The sequence below is a fragment of the Schistocerca americana genome, chromosome 6, assembly GCF_021461395.2.
Source record: "Schistocerca americana isolate TAMUIC-IGC-003095 chromosome 6, iqSchAmer2.1, whole genome shotgun sequence".
Lineage (NCBI taxonomy): Eukaryota > Metazoa > Arthropoda > Insecta > Orthoptera > Acrididae > Schistocerca > Schistocerca americana.
In genome coordinates, this window is record NC_060124.1 from 642,805,833 (window position 1) to 642,825,413 (window position 19,581).

A 19,581-nucleotide genomic window follows, 5' to 3' on the forward strand; every position below is an offset into this window, starting at 1 on the left:
GGGATACAGTAAACCTGAAGTGAAGCATCGTAATCTATAACTAGTGTCACAGGAATGGTTCAAAACAGTCAGTACGAAGAGTCAGTCTTCTTGTACTTAAGTCGGCATTGTGCTTTACTATTTAATTCCGATGCAATTTCTGTATTTCGTCGCCAATAAGAAGGTCCGAAGGATACAGTAAACCTGAAGTGAAGCATCGGAATCTATAACTAATGTCACAGGAATCGTTCAAAACATAGACTGTAGGAAGAGTCATCCTTCTTGTACTTAAGTCGGTATTGGGCCTTTTGTATTTAGTTGAGATGCAATTTCTGTGTTTCATCGTCAATAAGAAGGTCCTAGGGATAGAGTAAACCTGAAGTGAAGCATCGGAATCTGTAACTAGTGTCACAGGAATGGTTCAAAACATAGTCAGTAAGAAGAGTCAGTCTTCTTGTACTTAAGTCAGCATTGTGCCTTTTGTATTTAATTCCGATGCAATTTCTGTGGTTGATCGTTAATACAAACGTCCAAGGGATACAGTAAACCTGAAGTGAAGCATCGTAATCTATAACTAGTGTCACAGGAATGGTTCAAAACAGTCAGTAAGAAGAGTCAGTCTTCTTGTACTTAAGTCGGCATTGTGCCTTTTGTATTTAATTCCGAAGCAATATCTGTGTTTCATCGTCAATAAGAAGGTGCAAGGGATACAGTAAACCTGAAGTGAAGCATCGGAATCTATAACTAGTGTCAAAGGAATGGTTCAAAACAAAGGCAGTAAGAAGAGTCAGTCTTCTTGTACTTAAGTCGGCATTGTGCTTTTCTATTTAATTCTGATGCAATTTCTGTATTTCGTCGCCACTAAGAAGGTCCAAAGGATACTGTAAAGCTGAAGTGAAGCATCGGAATCTATAACTAATGTCACAGGAATCGTTCAAAACATAGACAGTAGGAAGAGTCATCCTTCTTGTACTTAAGTCGGCATTGGGCCTTTTGTATTTAATTCCGATGCAATTTCTGTGGTTCATCGTCAATAAGTAGGTCAGAGGGATACAGTAAACCTGAAGTGAAGCATCGGAATCTATAACTAGTGTCACAGGAATGGTTCAAAATAGTCAGTAAGAAGAGTCAGTCTTCTTGTACTTGAGTCGGCATTGTGAATTTTGTATTTAATTCTGACGCAATTTCTGTGTTTCATCGTCAATAAGAGGGTCCAAGGGATACAGTAGACCTGGAGTGAAGCATCGGAATCTATAACTAGTTTCACAGGAATGGTTCAAAGCGTAGTCAGTTAGAAGAGTCAGACTTCTTGTACTTAAGTCGGCATTGTGCCTTTTCTATTTAATTCCAATGCAATTTCTGTGTGTCATCGTCAATAAGAAGGTCAGAGGGATACAGTAAACCTGAAGGGAAGCATCGGAATCTCTAACTAGCGTCACAGGAATGGTTCAAAACATAGTCAGTAAGAAGAGTCAGTCTTCTTGTACTTAAGTCGGCATTGTGCCTTTTCTATTAAATTCCGATGCAATTTCTGTACTTCATCGTCAATAAGAAGGTCCATGGGATACAGTAAGCCTGAAGTGAAGCATCGGAATCTATAAGTAGTGTCACTGGAATGGTTATAAACATAGACAGTAAGAGGAGTCAGTCTTCTAGTACCTTATTCGGCATTGTGCCTTTTCTATTTAATTCCGTTGCAATTACTGTGTTTCATCGTCAACAAGACGGTCCAAGGAATGTAGTAAACCTGAAGTGAATCATCGTAATCTATGACTAGTGCCACAGGAATGGTTCAAAACATAGTCAGTAAGAAGAGTCAGTCTTCTTGTACTTAAGTCGGCATTGTGCTTTTGTATTCAATTCCGATGCAATTTCTGTGTTTCATCGACAATAAGAAGGTCAGAGGGATACAGTAAACCTAAAGTGAAACATCGGAATCTATAACTAGTGTTACAGGAATGGTTCAAAACATCGACAGTAAGAAGTGGCAGTCTTCTTGAACTTAAGTCGGCATTGTGCCTTTCGTATTTAATTCCGATGCAATTTCTGTTTTACATCGTCAATAAGAAGGTGCTAGGGATACAGTACACCTGAAGTGAAGCATCGGAATCTATAACTAGTGTCACAAGAATGGTTCAAAACATTGACAGTAAGAAGAGTCAGTCTTCTTGTACTTATGTCGGCATTGTCCCTTTAGTATTTCATTCCGATGAAATTTCTGTGTTTCATCGTCAATAAGAAGGACAGAGGGATACAGTAAACCTGAAGTGAAGCATCGTAATCTATAACTAGAGTCACAGGAATGGTTCAAAACAGTCAGTAAGAAGAGTAAGTCTTCTTGTACTTAAGTCGGCATTGGGCCTTTTGTATTTAATTCCGAAGCAATTTCTGTGTTTCATCGTCAATAAGAAGGTGCAAGGGATACAGTAAACCTGAAGTAAAGCATCGGAATCTATAACTAGTGTCAAAGGAATGGTTCAAAACAAAGGCAGTAAGAAGAGTCAGTCTTCTTGTACTTAAGTCGGCATTGTGCTTTTCTATTTAATTCCGATGCAATTTCTGTATTTCGTCGCCAATAAGAAGGTCCAAAGGAGACTGTAAGGCTGAAGTGAAGCTTCGGAATCTGTAACTAATGTCACAGGAATCGTTCAAAACATAGACAGTAGGAAGAGTCATCCTTCTTGTACTTAAATCGGCATTGGGCCTTTTGTATTTAGTTCCGATGCAATTTCTGTGTTTCATCGTCAATAAGACGGTCCTAGGGATAGACTAAACCTGAAGTGAAGCATCGGAATCTATAACTAGTGTCACAGGAATTGATCAAAACATAGTCAGTAAGAAGATTCAGTCTTCTTATACTTAAGTTGGCATTGAGCCTTTTGTATTTAATTCCGATGCAATTTCTGTGTTTCATCGTCAATAAGTAGGTCAGAGGGATACAGTAAACCTGAAGTGAAGCATCGGAATCTATAACTAGTGTCACAGGAATGGTTCAAAATAGTCAGTAAGAAGAGTCAGTCTACTTGTACTTAAGTCGGCATTGTGAATTTTGTATTTAATTCTGATGCAATTTCTGTGCTTCATCGTCAATAAGAGGGTCCAAGGGATACAGTAGACCTGGAGTGAAGCATCGGAATCTATAACTAGTGTCACAGGAATGGTTCAAAACGTAGTCAGTAAGAAGAGTCAGACTTCTTGTACTTAAGTCGGCATTGTGCCTTTTCTATTTAATTCCAATGCAATTTCTGTGTGTCATCGTCAATAAGAAGGTCAGAGGGATACAGTAAACCTGAAGGGAAGCATCGGAATCTCTAACTAGTGTCACAGGAATGGTTCAAGACATAGACAGTAAGAAGAGTCAGTCTTCTTGTACTTAAGTCGGCATTGTGCCATTTCTATTAAATTCCGATGCAATTTATGTATTTCATCGTCAATAAGAAGGTCCATGGGATACAGTAAGCCTGAAGTGAAGCATCGGAAATTTATAACTAGTGTCACTGGAATGGTTCAAAGCATAGACAGTAAGAGGAGTCAGTCTTCTAGTACTTTAGTCGGCATTGTGCCTTTTCTATTTAATTCCGATGCAATTACTGTGTTTCATCGTCGACAAGACGGTCCAAGGGATATAGTAAACCTGAAGTGACTCATCGTAATCTGTAACTAGTGTCACAGGAATGGTTCAAAACATAGTCAGTAAGAAGAGTCAGTCTTCTTGTACTTAAGTCGGCATTGTGCCTTTTGTATTTAATTCCGATGCAATTTCTGTGTTACATCGTCAATAAGAAGGTGCAAGGGATACAGTAAACCTGAAGTGAAGCATCGGAATCTATAACTAGTGTCACAAGAATGGTTCAAAACATAGACAGTAAGAAGAGTCAGTCTTCTTGTACTTAAGTCGGCATTGTCCCTTTAGTTTTTCATTCCGATGCAATTTCTGTGTTTCATCGTCAATAAGAAGGACAGAGGGATACAGTAAACCTGAAGTGAAGCATCGTAATCTATAACTAGTGTCACAGGAATGGTTCAAAACAGTCAGTAAGAAGAGTCAGTCTTCTTGTACTTAAGTCGGCATTGTGCCTTTTGTATTTAATTCCGAAGCAATATCTGTGTTTCATCGTCAATAAGAAGGTTGCAAGGGATACAGTAAACCTGAAGTGAAGCATCGGAATCTATAACTAGTGTCAAAGGAATGGTTCAAAACAAAGGCAGTAAGAAGAGTCAGTCTTCTTGTACTTAAGTCGGCATTGTGCTTTTCTATTTAATTCTGATGCAATTTCTGTATTTCGTCGCCAATAAGAAGGTCCAAAGGATACTGTAAAGCTGAAGTGAAGCATCGGAATCTATAACTAATGTCACAGGAATCGTTCAAAACATAGACAGTAGGAAGAGTCATCCTTCTTGTACTTAAGTCGGCATTGGGCCTTTTGTATTTAATTCCGATGCAATTTCTGTGGTTCATCGTCAATAAGTAGGTCAGAGGGATACAGTAAACCTGAAGTGAAGCGTCGCAATCAATAACTAGTGTCACAGGAATGGTTCAAACATAGACAGTAGGAAGAGTCAGTCTTCTTGTACTTAAGTCAGCATTGTGCCTTTTCTATTTAATTCCGATGCAATTTCTGTGTTTCATCGTCAAAAAGAAGGTCAGAGGGATACAGTAAACCTGAAGTGAACCATCGGAATCTATAACTAGTGTCACAGGAATGGTTCAAAACATAGGCAGTAGAAAGAGTCAGTATTCCTGTACTTAAGTCGGCATTGTGGCTTTTCTATTTAATTCCGATGCAATTTCTGTGTTTCAACGTCAATAAGAAGGTCCAAGGATTACAGTAAACGAGACGTGAAGCATCGGAATCTATAACTAGTGTCACAGGAATGGTTCAAAACATTCACGGTAAGAAGAGTCAGTCTTCTTGTACTTAAGTCGGCATTGTGCCTTTTGTATTTAATTCCGATCCAATTTCTGTGTTTCATCGTCAATAAGAAGGTCAGAGGGATACGGTAAACCTGAAGTGAAGCATCGGAATCTATAACTAGTGTCACAGGAATGGTTGAAAGCAGTCAGTAAGAAGAGTCAGTCTTCTTGTACTTAAGTCGGCATTGTGCCTATTGTATTTAATTCCGATGCAATTTCTGTATTTCGTCGCCAATGAGAAGGTACAAAGGATACAGTAAACCTGAAGTGAAGCATCGGAATCTATAACTAATGTCACAGGAATCGTTCAAATCAAAGACAGTAGGAAGTGTCAGTCTTCTTGTAATTAAGTCGGCATTGTGCCTTTTCTATTTAAATCCGATGCAATTTCTGTGATTCATCGTCAACAAGAATGTCAGAGTTCTGCAGTAACCCTGAAGCGAAACATCGGAATCTGTAACTAGCGTCACAGGAATGGTTCAAAACATAGTCAGTAAGAAGAGTCAGTCTTCTTGTACTTAAGTCCGCATTGTGCCTTTTCTATTTAATTCCGATGCAATTTCTGTGTTTCGTCGCCAATAAGAAGGTCCGAAGGATACAGTAAACCTGAAGTGAAGCATCGGAATCTATAACTAATGTCACAAGAATCGTTCAAAACATAGACAGTAGGAAGAGTCATTCTTCTTGTACTTAAGTCGGTATTGGGCCTTTTGTATTTAGTTCCGATGCAATTTCTGTGTTTCATCGTCAGTAAGAAGGTCCTAGGGATAGAGTAAACCTGAAGTGAAGCATCGGAATCTATAACTAGTGTCACAGGAATGGTTCAAAACATAGTCAGTAAGAAGAGTCAGTCTTCTTGTACTTAAGTCGGCATTGTGCCTTTTGTATTTAATTCCGATGCAATTTCTGTGGTTGATCGTCAATACAAACGTCCAAGGGATACAGTAAACCTGAAGTGAAGCATCGGAATCTAAAACTAGTGTCACAGGAATTGATTTAAACATAGTCAGTAAGAAGAGTTAGTCTTCTTGTACTTAAGTTGGCATTGTGCCTTTTGTATTTAATTCCGTTGCAATTTCTGTGTTTCATCGTCAATAAGTAGGTCAGAGGGATACAGTAAACCTGAAGTGAAGCATCGGAATCTATAACTAGTGTCACAGGAATGGTTCAAAATAGTCAGTAAGAAGAGTCAGTCTTCTTGTACTTAAGTCGGCATTGTGAATTTTGTATTTAATTCTGATGCAATTTCTGTGTTTTATCGTCAATAAGAGGGTCCAAGGGATACAGTAGACCTGGAGTGAAGCATCGGAATCTATAACTAGTTTCACAGGAATGGTTCAAAACGTAGTCAGTAAGAAGAGTTAGACTTCTTGTACTTAAGTCGGCATTGTGCCTTTTCTATTTAATTCCAATGCAATTTCTGTGTGTCATCGTCAATAAGAATGTCAGAGGGATAGAGTAAACTTAAAGGGAAGCATCGGAATCTCTAACTAGTGTCACAGGAATGGTTCAAAACATAGTCAGTAAGAAGAGTCAGTCTTCTTGTACTTAAGTCGGCATTGTGCCTTTTGTATTTAATTCCGATGCAATTTCTGTGTTTCATCGTCAATAAGAAGGTCCTAGGGATAGAGTAAGCCTGAAATGAAGCATCGGAATCTATAACTAGTGTCACAGGAATGGTTCAAAACATAGTCAGTAAGAAGAGTCAGTCTTCTTGTACTTAAGTCGGCATTGTGCCTTTTGTATTTAATTCCGATGCAATTTCTGTGTTTCATCGTCAATAAGTAGGTCAGAGGGATACAGTAAACCTGAAGTGAAGCGTCGGAATCTACAACTAGTGTCACAGGAATGGTTCAAAACAGTCAGTAAGAAGAGTCATTCTTCCTGTACCTAAGTCGGCATTGTGAATTTTGTATTTAATTCCGATGCAATTTCTGTGTTTCATCGTCAATAAGAGGGTCCAGGGGATACAGTAGACCTGGAGTGAAGCATCGGAATCTATAACTAGTGTCACAGGAATGGTTCATATCATAGACAGTAAGAAGAGTCAGTCTTCTTGTACTTAAGTCGGCATTGTGCCTTTTGTATTTATTTCCGATGCAATTTCTGTGTTTAATCGTCAAAAAGAAGGTAAGAGGGATACAGTAAACCTGAAGTGAAGCAACGGAATCTATAAATAGTGTCACAGGAATGGTTCAAAACATAGACAGTAAGAAGGGTCAGCCTTCTTGTACCTAAGTCGGCATTGTGCCTTTTGTATTTAATTCCGATGCAATAACTGTGTTTCATCGTCAATAAGAAGGTGCAAGGGATACAGTAAACCTGAAGTGAAGCATCGGAATCTATACCTAGTGTCACAGGAATGGTTCAAAACATAGGCAGTAGAAAGAGTCAGTCTTCCTGTACTTAAGTCGGCACTGTGGCTTTTCTATTTAATTCCGAAGCAATTTCTGTGTTTCAACGTCAATAAGAAGGTCCAAGGGATACAGTGAACCTGAATTGAATCATCGGAATCTATAACTAGTGTCACAGGAATGGTTCAAAACATAGACAGTAGGAAGAGTCAGTCTTCTTGTACTTAAGTCGGCATTGTGCCTTTTCTATTTAATTCCGATGCAATTTCTGTGTTTCATCGTCAATAAGAAGGTCCAAGGATTACAGTAAACCAGACGTGAAGCATGGGAATCTATAACTAGTGTCACAGGAATGGTTCAAAACATAGACGGTAAGAAGAGTCAGTCTTCTTGTACTTAAGTCGGCATTGTGCCTTTTGTATTTAATTCCGATCCAATTTCTGTGTTTCATCGTCAATAAGAGGGTCAGAGGGATACAGTAAACCTGAAGTGAAGCATCGGAATCTATAACTAGTGTCACAGGAATGGTTCAAAGCAGTCAGTAAGAAGAGTCAGTCTTCTTGTACTTAAGTCGGCATTGTGCCTTTTGTATTTAATACCGATGCAATTTCTGTATTTCATCGCCAATAAGAAGGTCCAAAGGATACAGTGAACCTGAAGTGAAGCATCAGAATCTATAACTAATGTCACAGGAATCGTTCAAAACAAAGACAGTAGGAAGTGTCAGTCTTCTTGTACTTAAGTCCGCATTGTGCCTTTTCTATTTAATTCCGATGCAATTTCTGTGTTTCATTGCCAATAAGAAGCTGCAAGGGATACAGTAAACCTGAAGTGAAGCATCGGAATCTATAACTAGTGTCACAGGAATGGTTCAAAACATAGACAGTAAGAAGGGTCAGCCTTCTTGTACCTAAGTCGGCATTGTGCCTTTTGTATTTAATTCCGATGCAATAACTGTGTTTCATCGTCAATAAGAAGGTGCAAGGGATACAGTAAACCTGAAGTGAAGCATCGGAATCTATAACTAGTGTCACAGGAATGGTTCAAAACATAGGCAGTAGAAAGAGTCAGTCTTCCTGTACTTAAGTCGGCACTGTGGCTTTTCTATTTAATTCCGATGCAATTTCTGTGTTTCAACGTCAATAAGAAGGTCCAAGGGATACAGTGAACCTGAATTGAATCATCGGAATCTATAACTAGTGTCACAGGAATGGTTCAAAACATAGACAGTAGGAAGAGTCAGTCTTCTTGTACTTAAGTCGGCATTGTGCCTTTTCTATTTAATTCCGATGCAATTTCTGTGTTTCATCGTCAATAAGAAGGTCCAAGGATTACAGTAAACCAGACGTGAAGCATGGGAATCTAAAACTAGTGTCACAGGAATGGTTCAAAACATAGACGGTAAGAAGAGTCAGTCTTCTTGTACTTAAGTCGGCATTGTGCCTTTTGTATTTAATTCCGATCCAATTTCTGTGTTTCATCGTCAATAAGAAGGTCAGAGGGATACGGTAAACCTGAAGTGAAGCATCGGAATCTATAACTAGTGTCACAGGAATGGTTGAAAGCAGTCAGTAAGAAGAGTCAGTCTTCTTGTACTTAAGTCGGCATTGTGCCTATTGTATTTAATTCCGATGCAATTTCTGTATTTCGTCGCCAATGAGAAGGTACAAAGGATACAGTAAACCTGAAGTGAAGCATCGGAATCTATAACTAATGTCACAGGAATCGTTCAAATCAAAGACAGTAGGAAGTGTCAGTCTTCTTGTAATTAAGTCGGCATTGTGCCTTTTCTATTTAAATCCGATGCAATTTCTGTGATTCATCGTCAACAAGAATGTCAGAGTTCTGCAGTAACCCTGAAGCGAAACATCGGAATCTGTAACTAGCGTCACAGGAATGGTTCAAAACATAGTCAGTAAGAAGAGTCAGTCTTCTTGTACTTAAGTCCGCATTGTGCCTTTTCTATTTAATTCCGATGCAATTTCTGTGTTTCGTCGCCAATAAGAAGGTCCGAAGGATACAGTAAACCTGAAGTGAAGCATCGGAATCTATAACTAATGTCACAAGAATCGTTCAAAACATAGACAGTAGGAAGAGTCATTCTTCTTGTACTTAAGTCGGTATTGGGCCTTTTGTATTTAGTTCCGATGCAATTTCTGTGTTTCATCGTCAGTAAGAAGGTCCTAGGGATAGAGTAAACCTGAAGTGAAGCATCGGAATCTATAACTAGTGTCACAGGAATGGTTCAAAACATAGTCAGTAAGAAGAGTCAGTCTTCTTGTACTTAAGTCGGCATTGTGCCTTTTGTATTTAATTCCGATGCAATTTCTGTGGTTGATCGTCAATACAAACGTCCAAGGGATACAGTAAACCTGAAGTGAAGCATCGGAATCTAAAACTAGTGTCACAGGAATTGATTTAAACATAGTCAGTAAGAAGAGTTAGTCTTCTTGTACTTAAGTTGGCATTGTGCCTTTTGTATTTAATTCCGTTGCAATTTCTGTGTTTCATCGTCAATAAGTAGGTCAGAGGGATACAGTAAACCTGAAGTGAAGCATCGGAATCTATAACTAGTGTCACAGGAATGGTTCAAAATAGTCAGTAAGAAGAGTCAGTCTTCTTGTACTTAAGTCGGCATTGTGAATTTTGTATTTAATTCTGATGCAATTTCTGTGTTTTATCGTCAATAAGAGGGTCCAAGGGATACAGTAGACCTGGAGTGAAGCATCGGAATCTATAACTAGTTTCACAGGAATGGTTCAAAACGTAGTCAGTAAGAAGAGTTAGACTTCTTGTACTTAAGTCGGCATTGTGCCTTTTCTATTTAATTCCAATGCAATTTCTGTGTGTCATCGTCAATAAGAATGTCAGAGGGATAGAGTAAACTTAAAGGGAAGCATCGGAATCTCTAACTAGTGTCACAGGAATGGTTCAAAACATAGTCAGTAAGAAGAGTCAGTCTTCTTGTACGTAAGTCGGCATTGTGCCTTTTCTATTAAATTCCGATGCAATTTCTGAATTTCATCGTCAATAAGAAGGTCCATGGAATAGAGTAAGCCTGAAGTGAAGCATCGGAATCTATAACTAGTGTCACTGGAATGGTTCAAAACATAGACAGTAAGAGGAGTCAGTCTTCTAGTACCTTAGTCGGCATTGTGCCTTTTCTATTTAATTCCGATGCAATTACTGTGTTTCATCGTCAACAAGACGGTCCAAGGAATATAGTAAACCTGAAGTGAATCACCGTAATCTATAACTAGTGTCACAGGAATGGTTCAAAACATAGTCAGTAAGAAGAGTCAGTCTTCTTGTACTTAAGTCGGCATTGTGCCTTTTCTATTCAATTCCGATGCAATTTCTGTGTTTCATCGACAATAAGAAGGTCAGAGGGATACAGTAAACCTAAAGTGAAACATCGGAATCTATAACTAGTGTTACAGGAATGGTTCAAAACATCGACAGTAAGAAGTGGCAGTCTTCTTGTACTTAAGTCGGTATTGTGCCTTTTGTATTTAATTCCGAAGAAATTTCTGTGTTTCATCGTTAATAAGAAGGTGCAAGGGATACAGTAAACCTGAAGTGAAGCATCGGAATCTATAACTAGTGTCACAGGAATGGTTCAAAACAAAGGCAGTAAGAAGAGTCAGTCTTCTTGTACTTAAGTCGGCATTGTGCTTTTCTATTTAATTCCGATGCAATTTCTGTATTTCGTCGCCAATAAGAAGGTCCAAAGGATACTGTAAACCTGAAGTGAAGCATCGGAATCTATAACTAATGTCACAGGAATCGTTCAAATCATAGACAGTAGGTAGAGTCATCCTTCTTGTACTTAAGTCGGCATTGGGCCTTTTGTATTTAGTTCCGATGCAATTTCTGTGTTTCATCGTCAATAAGAAGGTCCTAGGGATAGAGTAAGCCTTAAATGAAGCATCGGAATCTATAACTAGTGTCACAGGAATGGTTCAAAACATAGTCAGTAAGAAGAGTCAGTCTTCTTGTACTTAAGTCGGCATTGTGCCTTTTGTATTTAATTCCGATGCAATTTCTGTGTTTCATCGTCAATAAGAAGGTCCTAGGGATAGAGTAAGCCTGAAATGAAGCATCGGAATCTATAACTAGTGTCACAGGAATGGTTCAAAACATAGTCAGTAAGAAGAGTCAGTCTTCTTGTACTTAAGTCGGCATTGTGCCTTTTGTATTTATTTCCGATGCAATTTCTGTGTTTAATCGTCAAAAAGAAGGTAAGAGGGATACAGTAAACCTGAAGTGAAGCAACGGAATCTATAAATAGTGTCACAGGAATGGTTCAAAACATAGACAGTAAGAAGGGTCAGCCTTCTTGTACCTAAGTCGGCATTGTGCCTTTTGTATTTAATTCCGATGCAATAACTGTGTTTCATCGTCAATAAGAAGGTGCAAGGGATACAGTAAACCTGAAGTGAAGCATCGGAATCTATACCTAGTGTCACAGGAATGGTTCAAAACATAGGCAGTAGAAAGAGTCAGTCTTCCTGTACTTAAGTCGGCACTGTGGCTTTTCTATTTAATTCCGAAGCAATTTCTGTGTTTCAACGTCAATAAGAAGGTCCAAGGGATACAGTGAACCTGAATTGAATCATCGGAATCTATAACTAGTGTCACAGGAATGGTTCAAAACATAGACAGTAGGAAGAGTCAGTCTTCTTGTACTTAAGTCGGCATTGTGCCTTTTCTATTTAATTCCGATGCAATTTCTGTGTTTCATCGTCAATAAGAAGGTCCAAGGATTACAGTAAACCAGACGTGAAGCATGGGAATCTATAACTAGTGTCACAGGAATGGTTCAAAACATAGACGGTAAGAAGAGTCAGTCTTCTTGTACTTAAGTCGGCATTGTGCCTTTTGTATTTAATTCCGATCCAATTTCTGTGTTTCATCGTCAATAAGAAGGTCAGAGGGATACAGTAAACCTGAAGTGAAGCATCGGAATCTATAACTAGTGTCACAGGAATGGTTCAAAGCAGTCAGTAAGAAGAGTCAGTCTTCTTGTACTTAAGTCGGCATTGTGCCTTTTGTATTTAATACCGATGCAATTTCTGTATTTCATCGCCAATAAGAAGGTCCAAAGGATACAGTGAACCTGAAGTGAAGCATCAGAATCTATAACTAATGTCACAGGAATCGTTCAAAACAAAGACAGTAGGAAGTGTCAGTCTTCTTGTACTTAAGTCCGCATTGTGCCTTTTCTATTTAATTCCGATGCAATTTCTGTGTTTCATTGCCAATAAGAAGCTGCAAGGGATACAGTGAACCTGAAGTGAAGCATCGGAATCTATAACTAGTGTCACAGGAATGGTTCAAAAGATAGTCAGTAAGGAGAGTACGTCTTCTTGTGCTTAAGTCTGCATTGTGCCTTTTCCATTTAATTCCGATGCAATATCTGTGTTTCATCGTCAACAAGAAGGTCAGAGGGATACAGTAAACCTGAAGTGAGGCATCGGAATCTATAACTAGTGTCACAGGAATGGTTCGAAACATAATCAGTAAGAAGAGTCAGTCTTCTTGTACTTAAGTCGGCATTGTGCCTTTTCTGTTTAATTCCGATGCTATTTCTGTGTTTCATTGTCAATAAGAAGGTCTAAGGGATACAGTAAACCTGAAGTGAATCATCGTAATCTATTACTAGTGTCACAAGAATGGTTCTAAACATAGTCAGTACGAAGAGTCAGTCTTCTTGTACTTAAGTCGGCATTGTGCCTTTTGTATTTAATTCCGATGCAATTTCTGTGTTTCGTCGTCAATAAGAAGGACTCAGGGATACAGTAAACCTGAAGTGAAGCAACGGAATCTATAAATAGTGTCACAGGAATGGTTCAAAACATAGACAGTAAGAAGGGTCAGCCTTCTTGTACATAAGTCGGCATTGTGCCTTTTGTATTTAATTCCGATGCAATGACTGTGTTTCATCGTCAATAAGAAGGTGCAAGGGATACAGTAAACCTGAAGTGAAGCATCGGAATCTATAACTAGTGTCACAGGAATGGTGCAAAACATAGACAGTTAGAAGAGTCAGTCTTCTTGTACTTAAGTCGGCATTGTGCCTATTGTATTTAATTCCGATGCAATTTCTGTGTTTCATCGTCAATAAGAAGGTCAGAGGGATACAGTAAACCTGAAGTGAAGCATCGGAATCTATAACTAGTGTCACAGGAATAGTTCAAAACAGTCAGTAAGAAGAGTCAATCTTCTTGTACTTAAGTCGGCATTCTGCCTTTTGTATTTCATTCCGATGCATTTTCTGTGTTTCATCGTCAATAAGAAGGTCCAAGGGATACAGTAAACCTGAAGTGAAGCATCGGAATCTATAACTAGTGTCACAGTAATGGTTCAAATCGTAGACAGTAAGAAGGGTCAGTCTTCTTGTACTTAAGTCGGCAATGTGCCTTTTCTATTTAATTCCAATGCAGTTTTTGTATTTCGTCGCCAATAAGAAGGTCCAAAGGATACAGTAAACCTGAAGTGAAGCATCGGAATCTATAACTAATGTCACAGGAATCGTTCAAAGCATAGACAGTAGAAAGAGACAGTCTTCTTGTACTTAAGTCGGCATTGTGCCTTTTGTATTTAATTCCGATGCAATTTCTGTGCTTCATCGTCAAAAAGAAGGTCAGAGGGTTACAGTAAACCTAAAGTAAAGCATCGGAATCTATAACTAGTGTCACAGGAATGGTTCAAAACAGTCAGTAAGAAGAGTCAGTCTTCTTGTACTTAAGTCGGCAGTGTGCCTTTTGTATTTCATTCCGATGCAATTTCCGTACTTCGTCACCAATACGAAGGTCCAAAGGATACAGTAAACATGAAGTGAAGCATCGGAATCTATAACTAATATCACAGGAATCGTTCAAAACATAGACAGTAGGAAGAGTCATCCTTCTTGTACTTAAGTCGGCATTGGGCCTTTTGTATTTAATTCCGATGCAATTTCTGTGTTTCAACGTCAATAAGAAGGTCCAAGGGATACAGTGAACCTGAATTGAATCATCGGAATCTATAACTAGTGTCACAGGAATGGTTCAAAACATAGACAGTAGGAAGAGTCAGTCTTCTTGTACTTAAGTCGGCATTGTGCCTTTTCTATTTAATTCCGATGCAATTTCTGTGTTTCATCGTCAATAAGAAGGTCCAAGGATTACAGTAAACCAGACGTGAAGCATGGGAATCTATAACTAGTGTCACAGGAATGGTTCAAAACATAGACGGTAAGAAGAGTCAGTCTTCATGTACTTAAGTCGGCATTGTGCCTTTTGTATTTAATTCCGATCCAATTTCTGTGTTTCATCGTCAATAAGAAGGTCAGAGGAATACAGTAAACCTGAAGTGATGCATCGGAATCTATAACTAGTGTCACAGGAATGGTTCAAAGCAGTCAGTAAGAAGAGTCAGTCTTCTTGTACTTAAGTCGGCATTGTGCCTTTTGTATTTAATACCGATGCAATTTCTGTGTTTCATTGCCAATAAGAAGCTGCAAGGGATACAGTGAACCTGAAGTGAAGCATCGGAATCTATAACTAGTGTCACAGGAATGGTTCAAAAGATAGTCAGTAAGGAGAGTACGTCTTCTTGTGCTTAAGTCGGCATTGTGCCTTTTCCATTTAATTCCGATGCAATATCTGTGTTTCATCGTCAACAAGAAGGTCAGAGGGATACAGTAAACCTGAAGTGAGGCATCGGTATCTATAACTAGTGTCACAGGAATGGTTCGAAACATAATCAGTAAGAAGAGTCAGTCTTCTTGTACTTAAGTCGGCATTGTGCCTTTTCTGTTTAATTCCGATGCTATTTCTGTGTTTCATTGTCAATAAGAAGGTCTAAGGGATACAGTAAACCTGAAGTGAATCATCGTAATCTATTACTAGTGTCACAAGAATGGTTCTAAACATAGTCAGTACGAAGAGTCAGTCTTCTTGTATTTAAGTCGGCATTGTGCCTTTTGTATTTAATTCCGATGCAATTTCTGTGTTTCGTCGTCAATAAGAAGGACTCAGGGATACAGTAAACCTGAAGTGAAGCAACGGAATCTATAAATAGTGTCACAGGAATGGTTCAAAACATAGACAGTAAGAAGGGTCAGCCTTCTTGTACATAAGTCGGCATTGTGCCTTTTGTATTTAATTCCGATGCAATGACTGTGTTTCATCGTCAATAAGAAGGTGCAAGGGATACAGTAAACCTGAAGTGAAGCATCGGAATCTATAACTAGTGTCACAGGAATGGTGCAAAACATAGACAGTAAGAAGAGTCAGTCTTCTTGTACTTAAGTCGGCATTGTGCCTATTGTATTTAATTCCGATGCAATTCCTGTGTTTCATCGTCAATAAGAAGGTCAGAGGGATACAGTAAACCTGAAGTGAAGCATCGGAATCTATAACTAGTGTCACAGGAATAGTTCAAAACAGTCAGTAAGAGGAGTCAATCTTCTTGTACTTAAGTCGGCATTCTGCCTTTTGTATTTAATTCCGATGCATTTTCTGTGTTTCATCGTCAATAAGAAGGTCCAAGGGATACAGTAAACCTGAAGTGAAGCATCGGAATCTATAACTAGTGTCACAGTAATGGTTCAAATCGTAGACAGTAAGAAGGGTCAGTCTTCTTGTACTTAAGTCGGCAATGTGCCTTTTCTATTTAATTCCAATGCAATTTTTGTATTTCGTCGCCAATAAGAAGGTCCAAAGGATACAGTAAACCTGAAGTGAAGCATCGGAATCTATAACTAATGTCACAGGAATCGTTCAAAGCATAGACAGTAGAAAGAGACAGTCTTCTTGTACTTAAGTCGGCATTGTGCCTTTTGTATTTAATTCCGATGCAATTTCTGTGCTTCATCGTCAAAAAGAAGGTCAGAGGGTTACAGTAAACCTAAAGTAAAGCTTCGGAATCTATAACTAGTGTCACAGGAATGGTTCAAAACAGTCAGTAAGAAGAGTCAGTCTTCTTGTACTTAAGTCGGCAGTGTGCCTTTTGTATTTCATTCCGATGCAATTTCCGTACTTCGTCACCAATACGAAGGTCCAAAGGATACAGTAAACATGAAGTGAAGCATCGGAATCTATAACTAATATCACAGGAATCGTTCAAAACATAGACAGTAGGAAGAGTCATCCTTCTTGTACTTAAGTCGGCATTGGGCCTTTTGTATTTAATTCCGATGCAATTTCTGTGGTTCATCGTCAATAAGTAGGTCAGAGGGATACAGTAAACCTGAAGTGAAGCGTCGGAATCAATAACTAGTGTCACAGGAATGGTTCAAACATAGACAGTAGGAAGAGTCAGTCTTCTTGTACTTAAGTCAGCATTGTGCCTTTTCTATTTAATTCCGATGCAATTTCTGTGTTTCATCGTCAAAAAGAAGGTCAGAGGGATACAGTAAACCTGAAGTGAACCATCGGAATCTATAACTAGTGTCACAGGAATGGTTCAAAACATAGGCAGTAGAAAGAGTCAGTATTCCTGTACTTAAGTCGGCATTGTGGCTTTTCTATTTAATTCCGATGCAATTTCTGTGTTTCAACGTCAATAAGAAGGTCCAAGGATTACAGTAAACCAGACGTGAAGCATCGGAATCTATAACTAGTGTCACAGGAATGGTTCAAAACATTCACGGTAAGAAGAGTCAGTCTTCTTGTACTTAAGTCGGCATTGTGCCTTTTGTATTTAATTCCGATCCAATTTCTGTGTTTCATCGTCAATAAGAAGGTCAGAGGGATACGGTAAACCTGAAGTGAAGCATCGGAATCTATAACTAGTGTCACAGGAATGGTTGAAAGCAGTCAGTAAGAAGAGTCAGTCTTCTTGTACTTAAGTCGGCATTGTGCCTATTGTATTTAATTCCGATGCAATTTCTGTATTTCGTCGCCAATGAGACGGTACAAAGGATACAGTAAACCTGAAGTGAAGCATCGGAATCTATAACTAATGTCACAGGAATCGTTCAAATCAAAGACAGTAGGAAGTGTCAGTCTTCTTGTAATTAAGTCGGCACTGTGCCTTTTCTATTTAAATCCGATGCAATTTCTGTGATTCATCGTCAACAAGAATGTCAGAGTTCTGCAGTAACCCTGAAGCGAAGCATCGGAATCTGTAACTAGCGTCACAGGAATGGTTCAAAACATAGTCAGTAAGAAGAGTCAGTCTTCTTGTACTTAAGTCCGCATTGTGCCTTTTCTATTTAATTCCGATGCAATTTCTGTGTTTCGTCGCCAATAAGAAGGTCCGAAGGATACAGTAAACCTGAAGTGAAGCATCGGAATCTATAACTAATGTCACAAGAATCGTTCAAAACATAGACAGTAGGAAGAGTCATCCTTCTTGTACTTAAGTCGGTATTGGGCCTTTTGCATTTAGTTCCGATGCAATTTCTGTGTTTCATCGTCAGTAAGAAGGTCCTAGGGATAGAGTAAACCTGAAGTGAAGCATCGGAATCTATAACTAGTGTCACAGGAATGGTTCAAAACATAGTCAGTAAGAAGAGTCAGTCTTCTTGTACTTAAGTCGGCATTGTGCCTTTTGTATTTAATTCCGATGCAATTTCTGTGGTTGATCGTCAATACAAACGTCCAAGGGATACAGTAAACCTGAAGTGAAGCATAGGAATCTAAAACTAGTGTCACAGGAATTGATTTAAACATAGTCAGTAAGAAGAGTTAGTCTTCTTGTACTTAAGTTGGCATTGTGCCTTTTGTATTTAATTCCGTTGCAATTTCTGTGTTTCATCGTCAATAAGTAGGTCAGAGGGATACAGTAAACCTGAAGTGAAGCATCGGAATCTATAACTAGTGTCACAGGAATGGTTCAAAATAGTCAGTAAGAAGAGTCAGTCTTCTTGTACTTAAGTCGCCATTGTGAATTTTGTATTTAATTCTGATGCAATTTCTGTGTTTTATCGTCAATAAGAGGGTCCAAGGGATACAGTAGACCTGGAGTGAAGCATCGGAATCTATAACTAGTTTCACAGGAATGGTTCAAAACGTAGTCAGTAAGAAGAGTTAGACTTCTTGTACTTAAGTCGGCATTGTGCCTTTTCTATTTAATTCCAATGCAATTTCTGTGTGTCATCGTCAATAAGAATGTCAGAGGGATAGAGTAAACTTGAAGGGAAGCATCGGAATCTCTAACTAGTGTCACAGGAATGGTTCAAAACATAGTCAGTAAGAAGAGTCAGTCTTCTTGTACGTAAGTCGGCATTGTGCCTTTTCTATTAAATTCCGATGCAATTTCTGTATTTCATCGTCAATACGAAGGTCCATGGAATACAGTAAGCCTGAAGTGAAGCATCGGAATCTATAACTAGTGTCACTGGAATGGTTCAAAACATAGACAGTAAGAGGAGTCAGTCTTCTAGTACCTTAGTCGGCATTGTGCCTTTTCTATTTAATTCCGATGCAATTACTGTGTTTCATCGTCAACAAGACGGTCCAAGGAATATAATAAACCTGAAGTGAATCATCGTAATCTATAACTAGTGTCACAGGAATGGTTCAAAACATAGTCAGTAAGAAGAGTCAGTCTTCTTGTACTTAAGTCGGCATTGTGCCTTTTCTATTCAATTCCGATGCAATTTCTGTGTTTCATCGACAATAAGAAGGTCAGAGGGATACAGTAAACCTAAAGTGAAACATCGGAATCTATAACTAGTGTTACAGGAATGGTTCAAAACATCGACAGTAAAAAGTGGCAGTCTTCTTGTACTTAAGTCGGTATTGTGCCTTTTGTATTTAATTCCGAAGAAATTTCTGTGTTTCATCGTTAATAAGAAGGTGCAAGGGATACAGTAAACCTGAAGTGAAGCATCGGAATCTATAACTAGTGTCACAGGAATGGTTCAAAACAAAGGCAGTAAGAAGAGTCAGTCTTCTTGTACTTAAGTCGGCATTGTGCTTTTCTATTTAATTCCGATGCAATTTCTGTATTTCGTCGCCAATAAGAAGGTCCAAAGGATACTGTAAACCTGAAGTGAAGCATCGGAATCTATAACTAATGTCACAGGAATCGTTCAAATCATAGGCAGTAGGTATAGTCATCCTTCTTGTACTTAAGTCGGCATTGGGCCTTTTGTATTTAGTTCCGATGCAATTTCTGTGTTTCATCGTCAATAAGAAGGTCCTAGGGATAGAGTAAGCCTGAAATGAAGCATCGGAATCTATAACTAGTGTCACAGGAATGGTTCAAAACATAGTCAGTAAGAAGAGTCAGTCTTCTTGTACTTAAGTCGGCATTGTGCCTTTTGTATTTAATTCCGATGCAATTTCTGTGTTTCATCGTCAATAAGAAGGTCCTAGGGATAGAGTAAGCCTGAAA